Genomic DNA, 15,405 nt, shown 5'->3' on the forward strand with positions numbered 1-15,405 from the left:
ACGGTCCGCAGATCGGGCAGAGAATCGCAGAGCAACATCAAGGGAGACGTGGGGTGTGCGCCGGGCCGGCCTCCGGTTCCCCCGAGCCGGGAACCGCATCGCTGCTCAGCCGTGCGGATCCAGCCCAACAGACCTGCTGCTCCACCATCGCCCACATAAGGTCCTGCTGGAGTGTCCTTCACCCCACGCTGGTGTGAAATCTACCCCAGCCTCTGTCTGGACAGATTCCTCTAACCCAGAGCAAGAATGTGACACCCATTAGAGAAGATTGGAGAAGAAAGTCCTCCTCCCACACGGGCACCAGGTAGTGGTGAAATAAACCTCTCAAAACTCTTGCTACCTATAAATCCCCCACCTGAGCAGTCATTTTGTGGCAAGAAATAATTTCTGGAAAAAGCATCCAACACTACCCAAAATGCCATTCAGACGAAATAAATGGGAAATACCCCATCCAAGAATGCCAAAGAAACAATTCAATCCAAATCTGTATGTTTTTACTCTGTAAGAGACAATAGATTTCTGCTTGCTATTCTCTCACTTTATGAGACATAACATCAGTGCTGGATAACATGGAAGTGTATACAGCAATAATAAAGTGATTTTAAAAGGTTTCATTTCAGCAGTTTGAAATCTCATCCCAGATCATATAGTCTTGGAGCTGGTGTTGTTATCTGCCATGACATCAATTTATAACCAAGTATAAAGACATGGGAGGAAAAGCAATCTTTCAGAACCTATTGTGGTCCTCATTAGCTGTATTTCCACAAAGAATAAATTCTAGGATGTAGGTCCACAAGCTAAAGAGTTCTGCCTGCATGTGAAAATACCATTCCTTTGTGGAAACAAATTCTGGAGGAACAGATTGTTGGAAGGACATGAGACGTTTGCTGTGGTAAAGCAGGTCTTAACAATAATCTCTACCTATTATCAGGCACATATATTAATTGAATTTTAATTTTTTCTAAGAAATGTCACGGCATCCTTAGCTAAAGGAGACAGTTCTATTTCTTGATGTAAACTTGTTTATAATAGACCCTATGGTAAAAACCGTAAACCATTGTGTAAGACACTGAGCATATAATATTTAAGCAGATATCCTTGTAAAATAAACTGTATAATTTTTCATTCGGTCCTGAAAGCATTCTGCTCCTCCAGTTCACATCACCTTCACCTTTCAGACTGGATTCCAGCCAGCTGGCTCTCACCGAATTCCTGGTTTCTTCCAGGCACTAGATAAATCTGGCATCAAAATCAAAAAGAAGAGGAAATTTAGAACCATGTGTCATCAGATTCCCAAAGATAGTACATTCTTTATCAATCTATGAATGTTGAATGGAAGAATTAACTGTAGAGAAGCCTTTGAAAAATACATTTTATCCCAGGGAAGTGAAGAACATGAGAAATCAGTCAATCACTTCTAAGAATGATTACAAAAACCAGACCAATTGAAAGTAGTCACTCCAGTCAGGTTACACAGTTGGTTCAAAAATATTTAATGCCATGCCTCAACCATAAACACAAGCAGTATTCAGGCTGCAGTCTTGTTGCAAGACATCACTACAGTTTTTTGTGCATTGCGTCATTCAGCTGAGATTCTTTCCAGTGTATATTTACCTTTGAACTCTCTGGATTTACAGTGCCTGCTTCATTTCAATGTGCCTGTGATGTTTCATCCACAAATGACAAATACTTGCTCTCAGCATTACTGTAGAATTTCAGAGCTTTCTTTTCTCCTCAGTATTTGCCTTGTTTCCACTAAATCCCCTGCCATTACTGGGCAAGTGTAAACAAACAAATACAGGGACAGGAACTGTAATCCCCATATGTTATCTAGCTATTTGTTTTGAAAAGAGAGAGCAGATTCAGAGTAGAAGACATCCTGTCTTGATGACAATGAAAAAATGGTTCAGCTTGACCTTTCTAAGCTTCTACCTTCCTTTCTCACAATCAGTTCCACCTATCATTCCTCACATTTTTCTGCAATTGAAAACAAACATTTTTTGTTCACATTCCTGTCAGCCTGCACAGAATTGTCTCATGTTGTTACTGTTATTTACATTACTCAGGTGATATATTAATGAAAATATACAGCACAGACTTCCCTACCCACTCCAGTGTAATGGGGTCAACAGCAGTTTATAATAAACCAACAAATGATCATACTATAATGTAGTATGATCATTTACAAAAATTATTTATAAGGAGCATTCAGTTTTAATTCTGACCTTCCCATTCATGTTTCTCCAGTTTCCCTGTCCTTCCTGTTATTTTCATTTCTCATTCTGAACTGACTAACATCCTCCAAAAAAGATTCCCATTCCTGGTTTACAATCCTCTATTGAAATTGTTCTTCACTGCAAAATCTGAAAATTCACTCTAATTGTATGTCAAAGTCATGTGATACTTTCTTTTAGTGGCTTCTGTAAGTCATCTAAATGTACTGACACCAGCAGTGTTATTAATATAATTTTTCTGATACCCTTTTTTTATCTGTTCCTTTTCAGTTCTGCTAGACATGAGGGGTTCCCAAGGAAACAGTGATATTGTAACCTAGTTTTATATATCATCACAAACTGTCTTTCTCTAAGGGTCTCATTATACCTACTCCCATTTCCTTCCTCACAGCAACTACAAGAGTAAATGAGTTGGTAGATTCATTGTTTAATCATGTCAAGTATAAGTCTTCTCTGAAAAGGAAGTGCTAACATCTGCTTTATAATGCTTTGTATAAGGGGAAAAATCCAGTGTAACTAATTATTTATCATTTCTGTCCCAATTTGAAGCTCAGAAAACATTTTTATGTAGCTGACATGAAGAGAACTTTAAAATATTCTATTATGGATCAGTGAATGGAGGAAATTAAAGACATATTCTTGGTTGAAAATGACCAGTACTCAGACTCTCAGTGGATCAAATCAGATGTATAACCAGCAAGAAATGTTTCCTGCAGGACATTTCATGGAAGCAGTCTGCAGGGAACTCCTCAAAGTCCCATACAGGAAGGAAAAACTACACTGCAACAAATTGTGTTTTCCAGGTCCTGTACTAAATGCTATCCAACCATCATGGACTGGTTTTCTGGTGCAGTCTTGGATCATTCCCAGCTTTCTCCTGTCTAAATTGAGGAAACATATTATATAATGTCATCAAATTGTCATTTGATTGCTTTCAGGAGGATTTTGCTAGTCTCTATGCAATTTTTTTTTTTTATGCTCCAAGCAATTTCTATTAGTTGGATGCTTCCCCACAGGTGATTTGAACAATACTAGATATTTATGGGTAGAAGTTAGATTTTTTTTATTTGTTAATCTCATTCCCTATAAAAGAGTGTCATCCATAGTATACACAGTATTGGCCATAACGAACTATATTAGTGAAATACTTCCTCCCAATTTAACTGGTGTTAAAGATCTGTCTGCAGCAGATGGAAAGGTATTGGTCTTTTATCTACAGAACACATTTTTTCCTCTAGACTATGAATATGATCAGTATCTTCATTGAGTCAGAATGGTAAATTTCTTAAGTTGCTCTGAAATGTGTAACTTCATTTTTACCCTCTACCAAATCCTTTCCCTGCTCAAGGAGAACCATTAACAAAACCCTTTGTTTTGGGGAGGACTGTGGGCTCTCCATGGGCATCATGGGAAGTGCATTGGGTTATAGAGGATGTCCAACCTTATTCCTAAATTAGCTTTGCTAGGAAGAGATTGATTTCCCTTCTCTCAGTGGACTGAGGAGCTAGGATCCAGGTTGTACTTTGAAATGCAATATAGTAGAGGCCTTAGCATGTAGGTATTCTGTAAGCACTGCTGGTTGAAAACTGAAGAGAGGTTCAGATCAATTAGATAGTTTTCTGGTTTAAGGTTGGGAGAGTTAGGGCAGCTCACCCTGGAGAAGAGAAGGCTCTGGTAACCTTAATGTGGCCTGTAAATACCTTAAGAGGGTCTGTAAGTTAGATGGAGAAATATGTTTTAGCCTGTTGTAGACTAAAGCAGATATATAGAAGGAAGACATTTTTTTATCATAGGGGTAGTAAAACTGGAATGTGTTGCTCAAAGAGGTGGTGGACTAGATGACCTTTAAAGGCTCCTTCCAACCTAAACTATTCCATTAATGGGATACTTGCTAAACATGATTTCTGCAGCTTGGATGTTTTGTCCAGAAAGTTATACACAGACACAGGGTACATAAGTTTGTAAATATGATCAATGCTATAAACTTTATTATGTCTCATTCCTGCAGTTCTGTTTCCATGCTCAGTTTGAAATATTTTGTCATATTTGTGACATAAAACATGCTGAATTAAAGGTGCAAGCTAAAATCTTTACAGGATCTTAAACTCAGTATTTTCTGTCTGAATTTGACAGTTCAATTTTGATTATTCAGTTAGTTGATTGAAAGACAAAGGAGGAAGTTTTGAAAGAACCTAAAAGTTCCCATGTAATGACAGTTCTTTGGTTATACATTTCGATTTGATTCTCTTCATGAACCAGCAATGTTTCTAAGTAACTGGGCAGCAAGTTTATTCTTATAATCTGACAATCCTGATTGTAATAAATCAACAGTGTTGCAATTGTCCAGCGAAAAGAATTGTAGAATCAAGAATCCTAGCAAAACCATACATGTCTATTTCTTTTGGTCCCTTACAGATCATTCCTTGATATTTAATACCTTTATTGGTATTAAAAATTGTCCCCAGCTTGAGCACTCTGGCTTCTTTTCAATTGTTCTGAGTTGTCAGATACTACACTGGTTTCTAAATTATGAATATATAGGCACTATTCATCACATAAAGCACAGGCTAACATTAGCACAGCTGGTGCTTAGAACATTATCATATGTTTCTGTTAGTTATGGATGCAGCATTGTCTTCCCTCTTTGCTGCCTTCTAATCCCTCTTCCCTGACCCCTTCTGCATTTATGAAACTCAAGCTGTTTCAGAAGAAACACCAGTATTCTTACGTCCCATGTGATTTTTTTTTAATTCAGTCATAAGATTGTCCTCCAGAGTTGGTACAGAATATCCTGTTCCAGATCTCAGGAATATATTCATTTCTATTGTAGTGGCATCTTGAAAGTCCCCAATCTCCTGATTTTATACAAGATAGAAATGACTGCTTGCCCTTTTTCTTTTCTTCTTTTTTCTTTTTTTTCTTTTTTTCTTTTTTTTCTTTTTTTCTTTTTTTCTTTTTTTTTCTTTTTTTCTTTTTTTTCCCTTTTTTTTCTTTTGTGGACTGCATTATGTGATTCTATCTCTCAATTTATTATTCATTATTAAAAGTATTAATGGTATCCTTAAGAATTATTATTATTATTGTCATGCTTAGAAAGCCTAGTCATGTATGAAGGGTCTAGTGCCCTAGAAATCAATAGAAAAAGTAGCACAGGCAACAGCCTATTGCCATAGAAAACTCAGAGAGCCACAGACAAAACAGAGTACATGGGTAACTCAGACAAATGCAGTTGAAATGAGAAGACAGCAGTAAGATAAAGGTAGCAACAGTAGAGAAATGGAAGATGACTGTTTTTTCATGGACATTACTACAAGATGGTGTTAAACTGATCTTTGAAGAAAAATGAGACACAATTTGGGAGACAGAGCATCTTTGCTGGAGTAAAACTGTTTAGAGTTTTCCCAAAGTAGCATTTGAGTGGAAAGTTCTCAAGGTAACATCCATTAATGTAAAACCAGTCCATTACTGTGGTTCCTTTTTTACTGCATCCAGTTTAAGTTCTGACCTCTCTATTGGGAAGAGATAGAAAATACTGGTTTGACTTTTTGTTTTCCTCAAAATCTAAAGGCAGCAGGTCTTTAGCTGTTTGGATTTTCAACTACAGTATATTCTTACAGACCGGGATAGCAGTTTTGATAATGAAAACATGCCTGAGAGGGATGATAATTAGTGTTTAGCATCTGGTATTTTGTATCTAGAAATCTTCCTTTCTAGGTTGCACATCTGTCAAATGACCAAAAATTATCAGGAAGTTCAATTAATTCAAATAATAGATTCAGGCAGAAGGGGTAGCCTTGTGAAACTGTTCCTAAAAGCACAATGGTACAGGCAACTTAATTTTTTTTAATTCAAGTAAGCATACATGACAACTTTAGCTCCCGTACATGAAGAAAGGAGCCAGTGTCTTGTGAGAGTTCATTTTACACTCCAGAGACAGAAGGCACTAGAATGGCAAAAGCTAAAGTCTAATTGGAAAACAATTTCTTTCTTGTACATTGAAATCATTAGCACTTATTTGACACTTTCTAGCACTGTTACCCTGAAAAGGCTCCCCATGAGATCCTAGTTGACATGCCTCAGATAAAATCAAACTGTGCAGCATGAAAAGTTTATGAACAGTCTTAATCAACGTTAATCAACTTTGGCATTTTACTAGGCTAAGGGGAAAATTGCATTAGGCCAAATGAGAGTCAGCAATCGCGTAGTAACATGATGATGGCTGCTTTGTGTTCTGCTCTCCAGACCAGGATTCTGCCATACTTAGAAGTACAAGTATGATTAAAACAAGATTCATTCACTAGCTACATTAGTATAATTACATTCATAATGATTTTCTAATAAGTAGAAAATCAAAACATTCTGAGAAGGGATTCACATGCACAAAAGCTTGGCTATTTTTACTAGCAATATTGGTCTCAGAAAATACACAACCTTTGAGTACAATTATTACCTTTCTCATGCTACAGCATCTTACAAATTGATACAAAAACTGTATGTTAGGATTGCTGTGAGACAAAGGTATTTAAAATATAAATGGATTACAAGTTACAATTTTATTTCCAGCTTTCCTGATGATAGTGAAGTATAAGCAGCCACACTTGAACAAAGTCTGTTTTTATAGTGGACAGGAAAAAATTCTCTATAAAGAAAGGTCTTACAAAGGAAGGATGGAAGGGAAGGAATAAAATATGAGATCATTTTTGACATTTCCTCTTGCATTTCAAAGAGGTATATCAAAAAAGAAGGTGTAAGGAATCTCCTACTTTGAATGCAAAATGAGTTATTCCACTGCCAGTGTGCAGAGAATCTTTTAGAGAGACAATATTTTAGACTTATCAGCTGCTAAAGTCTGCCTTGTCTTTTATAAAAGGGACTACATCCACTATAAAATTAGTGGATGACACTTTCAAAAACAGGGGGTTTATGAGTTGGAAAAGAAAAGAACAAGACCAGTAACCATCCTAATAGCCACAAAGTATGAAACACTGAGTTAACACAGCTGCTTAGCCTAAATGTAATTAACCACTGTACTACAGTTCAGGTTAGTGCTACAGAATTTATATAGTACAAAGCCAAAGAGGATACACTTGTGCAGAAAGACTTCCCAGCCTTATCTTTACTTTTCCATATGAAATATTTTCACAGCAATTGTTCATTCTCTCCCATAGAGCAAACTGAGCTGGTCTGATGAGTAGCCACGTTCTGTGTGCAGTCTCCCCTGTGCCAGCTATTTCAAAAGCTACCAAGCAAAAAAAACGTCAATAACAGCTGATGGCATTTTGTTAGTGATACTGTGGATTTCATAGGTATTCATCCATCATTCACAGTTGTTTTCAAAAGTATTCATGGCTGTCAAGAGTTCAAACCCTATAAAAAGAGTCTGTAACACATTCAAAATTCAGCCATAAAAATACAGAAAACTAAGTTATACACTAAAATAAAGCATTGCTTCTTATGTGCAAATCACTGCAGTCTGTGAGGTGTGTAGGACAAATCAACATTTGACAATTTTGGATGCAGAGTGAAACAGTGACATAGGATGAGGACAAGGCTGAGGTACTTAATGGCTCCTTTGCTTCAGTCTTTGACAGCAAGACCAATTGTTTTCTGGATATCCAGTCTTCTGAGCCAGAAGACAGAGACTGGGAGCAGAATGAAGCTCCCATAATCCAGGAGGAAATAGCCAGCAACCTGTTATGTGATTTAGATACCTGTTATGTGATTTACGAGGCTAGATGGGATCTGTGGAGAGAGTCCCTGTAAGATCTATGTATTGGAATAACTGGGACCCACTTATCCATTACATAGATCTTACAGGGATTGTCTCTACAGGGATCCACCTAAGCGTACCGAGGGATCTGGCGGAAGAGCTTGCCATGCTGCTTTCAGTCATCACCAGTAGTTCTGGGTAACTGGAGAGGTCCCAGTTGACTGGAAATTAGCAAATGTGTACAAGAAAGGCTGGAATGAGGTTTCAACAAGGTTTCAGCCTGACTTCAGTGCCAGAGAAGTCATGGAGCAGATCATCTTGAGTGCCAACATGGGGCATGTACAGGACAACCAGGAAATCAGGCCTGGCAAGGTTGGTTTTATGAAAGGTAGGTCCTGCTTGACCAACCTGATGTCTTTCTGTGATGGTGACCTGTTTTGTGGATGAGGGAAAGGCTGCAGACATTGTCTGCCTGGGCTTCAGTAAAGCATTTTAGCCTGGCCCCTAACCTGCAGCAGCAGATGACTGCAAAAAACTCCAACACTGCTGACTCACATCCTGAGAGCAAAGAGGACTTGTCAGACACATGGCTGCTTGCTTCTCTCACAAGGAATTACTTCTCAGAAAGTTGCTTCCTGTGACTTTGTGCACCTGATGTAACATCTTCAGCCTTCATAGAGTTACCTGCTATTGCCCTACACTGTTACTGTCCATAATTCCATATCCAGCAAGCATTTAGTTCCATTGTTTTATGTCATGTTTCTTTCTATCAGTTCATAGGATGAGAAGGACATGCAAAGATGTCTCAGCTTTGCTTTACTCTCTCACAGAATATCTCAAAAAGAGGAAAGGAAAACCTGTTCACTAGCTGAGGAGAAGTACTTTGTCTCCCTAGTGGATGATGTCCATGTGTCCTTCAAAAAGACATTTTGTTGTGCTCAGACCTTCGAAGCAGGAAAAAGGTAACATGAAGAAATCAGTACAAATTATTCTGTTTGTGTATACTTGTTTTCATATTTGGTTCTACATCATGTATATACTGACTGCCTCTTGTACTTCTCCAATTTTGGTACAACGAATTCTACACTATTTTTGAAAAAGAAGAAAAATTAGCACAGTATCTTTTCCCCAAAATGGTGAAGTTAGATGAAGTAAAAAAATATATGACAACAGTGTAGGGTGAAACAGAGCTAATCACTAAAGAAAGCAGTATCTGGGGTGATAGGAGACAACATTTGCATGACTCAAGAAGGTATAGAAATTTCTACAGGGCATGAATTCATGAGTCAGAATCACATATTAAAAATAAGCAATGGACAAAGTAAATATTTTTGATATATAGAGGTATTATTCCATTGAGAGTTTCTGCTAAGTGGACCATAAATTATCTGAACTTTACTCCTGTGCTTTATTACACCACTGAAACCTCCTGGTATAGTCCATTATGTGTCTTTATTTTCCCTTATATTCTCACACACACAAATGTCGCAGTCTGCATAACCTGAAAGATTACTTAAATACTGAAAGAATTTCTCAGATTTCTAATCACATGCCATTTAGAAATATTTTACATCATGTGAAGAAATTCTAAAAAGAAACCAATCATATAATAGTCCACCGGACAACATATAACAGTTGTAGTAGGTTCTATGAAATTAGCTGATGGCTGAGAATAGGATTTTCCAAATCCTCTAAGCACCAGATATGAACAAATAGAGGAAAAGATAAATTAACCTGCTTAATTCTAAGTACAGTAGAATACAAATTGCCAGAATTATGCAAAGTACATACATGCACACATGCATGCACATGCACCCCACACAGGGGCAAACCCACATTTTCCCCCATTTCTGAACCTGGTACCTTGCTCTGTTGGGCTGCTTAGGAGACTCTGATCCAAAGTTATGTCAAGCAGGATTGTGGAAGCTCCCAACACATCTACCAAGGCTGGGTAAATCAAAGATAGAGGCCAGACAGAAATTTCTCTCTTGATTCTTCAAGCATGGGAGCTGGATGCAAGGCTGACCACCTTCCTCTTCAGAAGTATTACTGGCTAAGCCTTCACTTTGTCTCCATGACAATATCCATCTCGTTCCTTGATTAGTGGATAGCCCCAAGTGAATCTGTACAACAAGCATCAGTCCAATCCCATCTCAGCAAGAAGCCCAAACCTTGAAGTATCTGCTTCTCCATGTTATGTACAAGAATCTGGCATGTACATCCAATGCTGCAAGCTGGAGAAATCAGCTCAAGTTATGAGAGAGATGGAAAATTACAGTATTGATATTCTCAGCATGAATGGGTACAGATGGTCAGGAACAGATTGTATCAAATTGAAGAACAATAATAAAATCATGAACTACTGAGGTTCCCCTTCTGGAGGAAAACAGATAAGTTGCACTGATTGTGAGTGACACCACATAAAGAGCCCTGTGAGACTGACGAGGAACCAATCAGCAGCAAAGCAGCAGGTACACAGTTCAAGTAAGTGAGGATGAAAACCCTCCAAATGTACCATGATACAAAAACACTTCCTAAAACATCTTACAGAACCTTTTTAACAGTAGCACACCCTCATTGACATGGCTGGGCATAAATGGGAAAGTAGAGAGAACTAATTATGGACAGAACATGACTGGGTATCTGGAATCTGTTCACACAGCAGCACTAATAAAGACATTATTCAACTTTAGTAACTAAATTATCTCTTGATGGCAAGAGCATGTTCTTCTGCCCACAAAATCACATCAGACTGGTGATAATAAAATATGGGCACAACATGATTTTAACCTGTATTAATTTTTTATTGTTCCTCTGAATGTTTGGGCATGTAAGTTTTAGATGCCAACAGTGATGTGACATATATGCTGCCATTGTGGAAAATAAATGAGATAATTGTAGAAGTAAATAAAAAATAGCCACTCAAATGTATGGTGTTTAAATGTCAATTCTTTAAAAAGCAATTCTTCCACTGAAAGGCGTAATTTTCAGGTTTCACAAAAACAAAACTTGAGTATCCTCAGCAAAATATGTTAGTAGAACTAAGACTTTTCTGATATTTTTCAATAAAAATAGGGCTGGGTCACTGCAATGCTGTGGAGTAGCAGTGCCAGAAAGGGACCAGCAAAGCAGTACTTCCAAAGTGGTCAGGACAAAGCCTCATTAAAATGGAAAAAGTGAATCAATGTTTATGAAGAAAAGACATCACACTGGCAGACAGCGAAAAGGGGGCTCCTGATTTTAATAATAGCTTAAAAGGGAAGAACTGGGAGGCACAACACAGTGTAGGGTAAAACAGATCAGATCTGCTCAAAGGCAGCAAAAAGAATCACAAAAGGATGCTCTAAATCTTGAACTGAGAACAAGAGAATGGATCCACTTTAAAAGAAAGTAGAAAAAAACCATACAAAACTACCTGAAAGACAATTTTCATGACTGTAAGGCTGACATAGCATCACAGTCCTCTCCAGAAAATTATCCTACATACTTACACTGAATTGGATTTGCAACATCACTGCATCATCAGGTACCTTAAGAACAGCAGATTACTTCTGGCAGCTGCTCTTGTGCTGACCGTATGCTCACTGTCAGTGAACAACCAGTGCACAGTGGGACACAGGGCACATTCCAAACATACCTAGACTGTGGTCTTTGGTACTGACTTCCAGGAAGCTTTCAAGAGAATCTCTGAAATTTTTTAGTGAATCTGTACAATACCCAGAAAATGTTATGGTGTTCATTAAGACATGAGATAGATGGACCAAGATCTCTAACCAGCTGGCTTAAAGTTAATAGTGAATTTACTGTATTTTGGAGGTAACACATCTTCAAGACAGTGAAATTCTGTGGTCAGGTCACGCACATGTAGGTCTGGACATTGCTGATGGTATCTGCTTCCTGGAGACATTGATAAAAAACACACTGCCTGGGAACTGTCAGAACTGAATAAAATGTCCTGAAGTCAGAAAGTCGATAAACAAAGGTGATAAAAACCAGTGTGACCTCAGAGAATTGTATTGCTCCATAAGAGGGAAGTCTGAAGTATCATTACCTCACTAAAACAGCAACTTCTGCACGATTTCAACTGTGAGCAAATGACTCAAGTGGAAAGCTTTGCTTTGCCATGGCTGGCCTCCAGCAGGGAAATCTAACGCCCTCCATGACAAGCTAAGAGTCTTTTGTAGCTATGCATTAAACATATATCTGCAGGTCAGGAAGGAACAGATGGAAAACTGCTGTCAGCATTGGTATTCCCCTTTGCTACTCAGAAACAGTTGCACAGAATAAAGCAGGCCCTGATCTTGGACTGGACATTGTGGCCCAAAACACCTAACCTCTGGCATCCCCAAAGACAAGAAAACCAGAGACATTTTCAGCACAGTATTCACTAAAGCAGCAGTTTTGCAAGAGAATTTGGGAAACTGTGATGGCGTTGGCTTCTGATAGTACTTCCTCAAGGCAGCTGAAATCTTATGCTTCTGGTGATATGAAAAGTAGGTTGAATTAAGACAGATAAAATGAAAACCTGACAGATTTGCAGTATCTTCCTTCAGGTATTTCTCACTGAAATATGTAACTGGTTAGTTTAGCAATCTACTGCATACAATTTTAGCTTTTCCTATCTTATGAATAAAATCTTAGGTTACTAAATATTTTAACGAAACTCATTTTAATAGGTTTTTTAAGAATTTAGTTCTGATCTGTTCTGCTACATTTTTTCCGTGTCTGCTACTGGGACTCCATCCTTTAGTGTGACCATCCATTTGAATTTTGGCTCTGCCCAAAATTAACTATGACATTTATTCAACATAGAGAGCTCTGTCAAAATCTCTGTCTAGGGCTGTTCACACAAAAGATTCTCTACAGAGTAAGGCACAAAACACAAAGGTATTTGTCTTTTGAAGCAAATTACTACACATTGTCCATAATACAAGGAATTGTCACTAAGCCACATTTCTGGTTTTATTCCTTTATTCCTGGAGGGAAAAAAACCCTCTTGTGACTAAACCTTAGTTTCAAATCACATTTGGACCCAATTACTGAATTAAGTTTATTCCACAGTTTGACATCAGTATCATAATCCAGTTACCTATCCCATGCTGCTTTAACTTGTGATAGTGAACATTTTCTGTTTGAGATATTGTACCGCAGCTACTGGACAGCCATAACTGATAGGATTATGTAAAAACAGCAGCTTATCATGAATGTCCTAACGTTTTCTGATGTTAAATACTCACTTGAGAATGATGCAACTGCAAATATTGCCAGTGGTTTTGTTTGCCAAGGTTATATTTTGCCTTAAGTGATGCAAAAGAACACAGGCTCTTTTCCTGAAATAGCTGGTCTATAAATATGATACCTTTAGATACCCAGCTGAGCCAATGATTCTTTTGCCTTCAGACTTAAATGCTGGATTATCCCATTTGTGAGGGAAAAAAAATAGGTGTTTTTTGATATTTCACCTTACATTCTTATAGCATAAGAGGGATTGAATTTTCCCTTTCGTCTTCATTCAAACTAAGTGAGAAAACTGCTGACATGTTCCTTTCTTTTTGATCTGTGTTTTATAGCTCCCCCATCTCCTGCCATGCCAAACTGCACCCCTTTGGCCAGTCTGCAATTATATTCTGGTAATAATCTTTCCCCTTTGGTTCTCCTGGCTTCTCACCCTCCATGAATTTTTGAGTCCAGGTTTCCTTTCCCTTAATGCATCCCAAATACAGCACACACCATAGTGTAGATTCACAGGCATCTGCAAATGATTAAAGCAACCATAGGTCTTTAAAAGCAAAACTATCCTCATTTTTGGAGGGATTAGGAGTAATACTGCCCCAGATATAATACAGTAGAAATTGCCTCAAAAAAGAAGTATTTCTATTTTCTGATTAGCAAAACCTAAGTCATTCAGCCAAGTCAAAGATAACCACAGAGAAAGCAAGAATTTCTGAGGTGCTATTTTAAGAAGCAGGGATGTGAAGAGAACAAAAACAGAAGAGAAAGAAAACCATAATGCTGGAAAATCTGGAATCCTGAGATCAAAAGAGTTTTACAAATAGGAAGAAGTGATTTCATCCTCAGGTACTGTTCGATCTCTACCCTAGATCTCAAAGTGCAGAAAAACAGCAAACAGCTGTTCTCACAGGACAGTGAAAGGGAAATGAGTAATGACGAATGCTGCTGCTTAGCTACCCAGGGATGTTTTGCCCCAGATAGCAAAATCAGGAGTGCCCAGACTGGGACTCTGCAGCTGTTGATAAGGCTTGGCTCTGTCATGAACTAGTGGAGTTGTTTTAGGCAGTTGTTTGATGCAATGGCCTCTCTTAGCAGGTGTAACAGATCCCCTATCCCTTGCTACACCCCACAGCCCACTTGTATTTTACACCACTACAGCTTTCATGTACTGTTTTGTAAGTAATTGGGATTTTCAGGTTGCTGGAAAAAATGGTCATATTCTACAATAAGGCTCTTAGATAAAATCCCACATCTTCAAATAATTCCACTCTGACTGAATACAAGTTCGAGGTTTGGATGTCAGTATTGTAATAAATACATGAACACAATGTGTCTACTGAATCTATATTAAATCTGTGGGTTTCTATCATATTATGGTTTTTAATCACATTTTTACAATGACAGTCAAAATACCATCTCCATCCATTTATCTTCTTAATAATCAGCAATGCTCTTTTGTCTGCTGAAGGATCTTTGGTTTTGCCCACACAAGCCATAAAAGAAGAAAACATTATGCAACATGCTATAAGCTCACACTTTTTGTACCTGCTGAAACTGCTCCAGTCCTGAACGAAATGAAATCATTAAATATACTAATATTCATTAATATTTAAAAAAACTAAATTCAAGATATTCCACTTTATATTCCAAAAACTTCAGAGATAACAGATCAAACTTTGAAGGCACCAGAAAACAGCAGCTCTGCCTTATGTTAGTCTAACAGTAATTACTCATTACCTTTGAAAATAAGTCCTTAAGGTTGTTCCAAACTGTTTATAGAGTACATGATCTTCAACTGAGAGAAGCGTATATTTTTTTCATTTATTATAGTAAGCAATGACACTTTCAGCAGTTTTTAGTTGGTGGTATTTGAACTGTGATCTTTGATTTTGTGCTAGAATTCTTCGCGTACCTTCTAAGGCCCCAGAAGTCTTGGGTGAGCACATCACAGTCTTTTCCTTCTAATTAAAGTCCCTCTTCTTCAAACACCTTTCTATCTTTCTCTAGTTTAACACTGAGCTTGTTTCCCACAAACCATTATCCATATAAATTTGTCTTCAGTTACAAAATTTCATTCATCTCTCTTCAAACATTTTTAGACTTTTAGGTGCAGAATTGCAGAAGGTACACAAGGTGTTCGTTTGTCACTGGTTCTGCTCATCTTAAACCTCATTGCCTCTGTGTGCAATTGTGTCCAAACCTAGACAGATACTCATAAGTTAAATAGTC

The sequence above is a fragment of the Zonotrichia leucophrys genome, chromosome 2 (genome assembly GCF_028769735.1).
Source record: "Zonotrichia leucophrys gambelii isolate GWCS_2022_RI chromosome 2, RI_Zleu_2.0, whole genome shotgun sequence".
Classification (NCBI taxonomy): Eukaryota; Metazoa; Chordata; class Aves; order Passeriformes; family Passerellidae; genus Zonotrichia; species Zonotrichia leucophrys.